The sequence below is a fragment of the Lygodium microphyllum genome, chromosome 10 (assembly GCF_053477565.2).
Source record: "Lygodium microphyllum isolate KBCC chromosome 10, Lygodium_microphyllum_v1.1.10, whole genome shotgun sequence".
NCBI lineage: Eukaryota > Viridiplantae > Streptophyta > Polypodiopsida > Schizaeales > Lygodiaceae > Lygodium > Lygodium microphyllum.
The window spans coordinates 161,387,143-161,390,176 of NC_141144.1; positions in this window are offsets into that span (position 1 = coordinate 161,387,143).

Below are 3,034 nucleotides of genomic sequence, written 5' to 3' on the forward strand. Positions count from 1 at the left end.
ATGATAGGACTTACGTCATGTATAGTATTGGAACCTTTAGCATATGGCTTACGCTAAAGGAGGGAATCTTAAGTAAATTCTACTCTTTGGCCCCAAGGGGGAGGGCGAATATGCGATGGAATTATTATCGCGTCTATTATTGTATTGTTTGGGAAAAATACAATTAGTTTTGTTGGTTGATTGAACAACATCCTAAATATTTTTTTTTCAATCAAGGGATTGTTGCTTTGTGATTTGGATAAATATTCCAAGGCTTGTGTTGATGGCAAATGCATGGTAGGAGTCTGTAGTGACAAGTTGCCATGGGAATAAAGGAATGTTTTCCTAGAAGATGATATTAGGGTTGACTGCTTTGATTGTGGTTGAATTTTAATTGGATTAATTAAGGAATGATATTTTACACGCGTGGATCATCTCCAAGATCTCACCGCGGATTATCCCGAGAGGGCACTGCTCGATTCAGAAGCCAATGGTCGAGTGGTGAAAAGGCCAACCACGAAAATGGCATCTCACTCCTAGACCACTTGTGGGTCAGGTGGAGCTCTGGACATCCCTTACCTGTCCAAAATGGAGTTGGAGATCCTCGTGAGCCCATCGTCTGGGATGTTGAAAGATCCTATTCTAGATAAAGGATGGAAATTTCGGTGCCATGTGATTTGGACTAGGTACTTCTGTTGGACAGAAGTGATACATAATTCTCCTATATGGGCAGGAGACAATGATTAACTTAAAGATAAGCTAAGGAACTTGTTTGCCAAAAGGACTGCTTATTTTGTTTTTGTGTCTGTGTTGTAAATTACACGAACGAACCATGTTTCCTAAAAGGCTTAATTAATGAAGCTGATTTTAAATGTGGGAGCTTTCGCTCAACCGCCAAGACCCACGGACCGCTTATTGTTTTAAGCGTTCCAAGCCGAGCACTAATGGCTACCTCTCACATAACCGATGCGCCATCCATATCTACGAGTGTAGTGAGCTTACCTCTGTGCCGTTCGAGTTACCTCCTCTCCCGCACACTCCGGTAGCTCCACGATCCAAGTGCAAGCTTCAAGCAAGCTCCATCCTCAAGCTCCACGCTCCAAGGTCCATTGCCGCGAGCAAGACAAGAGAAGAGAAGAGAAGAGAAGAAGAGAGGAGAAGATGGAGAGCTTCTCCTCCTCGGTCCCTCACCCTCACACTCTCACACTCCCTCTCTCAAGCACAAGCTCAAGCAAGCAAGAACAAGAATAAGAATAAGAAGAGGAGAGCCACTTTTTGCCACACACAAGAATGAGCTTCTCATTCACTTTTCAACTTTATATACAAAACCCTAAATCCCTTTTGGGCGGTCATCCCCTTTTCCCCTTTTTTACATGGCCGGCCATAGCCTAGGCCCTTTTTTCCATTGTCCTTCTATCTTCCTAGCTTCCTTTCCACCGCTTGTCTACATTTACAAATTGCACGGGTAAGAGCCCGGCGCTCCTTGAATTAAACCATGATGTGCTTGCGCTCTTTTACAAAAGTTTTGACTTGCGCTTTTCCTTGTGTGCCTTTCTCCCTTATTTAGGACTCTTCTCCTTGTGCGTCTTTGTCTTCCGTTTCTCTTTGCCTTGGCCTTTGTCTTTGTCTTCTGCTTTAGCTTTTCCGGATTTTCCACCTTCGTTCCTTTGAGGGTTAACATTACCCCCCTCCTAGATGAGTGCCAGTCCCATGGCACTCACCGTCGTAGGTAGCAGGCTATAGCATGCACCGAAGACGTGGGTGACAAGGATGCCTGTGGTTTCCGTGGAGGAGTGTTGGTGGTGGTGTGGAAGAAGGTCCTGGGGGACTTGTTGGTGGCCAAGGTGGCTGCTAGAAGGTTGTTGGAGTTGGTGGTAGGGCTATTGTGTGTGGGGATTGCATTGATGGCTAGCACAAGTATTGGTTTGTTGGGGATTCTACACATGACGATTCTTTGCGGGCTTGTCGTATGGTAAGGGATAAGCATTCAGAGTTGGGTGTTGATGAAGAGCGAACGACACTTTCGTTGGAGTCTTCAACACCTACAATTGAAAACCTCTCATGTGGTCTCTTCCTAAGGGTAGTACTAGTCTTCTCTATTGTGCACAAGACATAGTGCAATTAGTTTGGAAGACAGGTCGAACTCTAAGCAAGCTGAGAGTATTGTCCTGCACTTGAGGACCCAAACTGTGTATATACTTCGGTGCAAGTATTATGTGAGTGCTTGTGTATACTTAGATATTACTTAGTTAAGATTTTGCAAACCTCTTTGTAACATGTGAGACATCGAACAATTGAGGTAGCACTTGGAGTGAGCTACGCATGGACAAGGGCAGAGCATCTTGCGAATTGAATCCTGGATGATGAAGAGACGTTCGCCCTTGTTGAGAGCATGGCGCCTGCTGAACATAGAGTTTGGCCAAGAAGGAGGAGATAATCGATGATTATACTTTGGCCATGCTCAATTGCAATATGTGCTTTTTCTGCAGAGGTGTCCTTGGGTTCTCATCCAGTGGTGTTTCCGTCATGGATTTTGTTTCTTGGTATTCATGTCACTTTCTCCTAATTGGTTCTTTGTGGGGTTGGTGGTCTTGTGGTGACTTGGATATTAAACGCTTTTAGACATTGACCTGTGTCATTCTGCATCAACTTTCACTTCGTGAGAGTATATGCTCGCTTGCGTTAAGTACATTGGACCAATGCAATCATGTTAAGACATAATTTTTCAGAATGCTATGATGTCTATTGGGATGCCTATTTCATTGCTTGTTAAGGTCACATACATTAACAAGAGGTAATGGGAATGTGTACAAGTGGGGATCTTGCCTCTTTACTCATCAAAAAACAAAATGTTCTGGCATGCTAACTTGTCGAGCTACTTGTACATCATAGGGGTTTAGTCGATAGGTACGAGGCGGGGTGAGTCCAGTTGGCTAGGCGACCGGGGTGGTGCTAGTGCAGGGCTCCCGTGAGGCTGGGCACGGAACATGTCGACCGGGACATGAATGGTGTAGTCCCGGGCTGCTACCGTTTCCAGAATGTCTTTAAACAATTC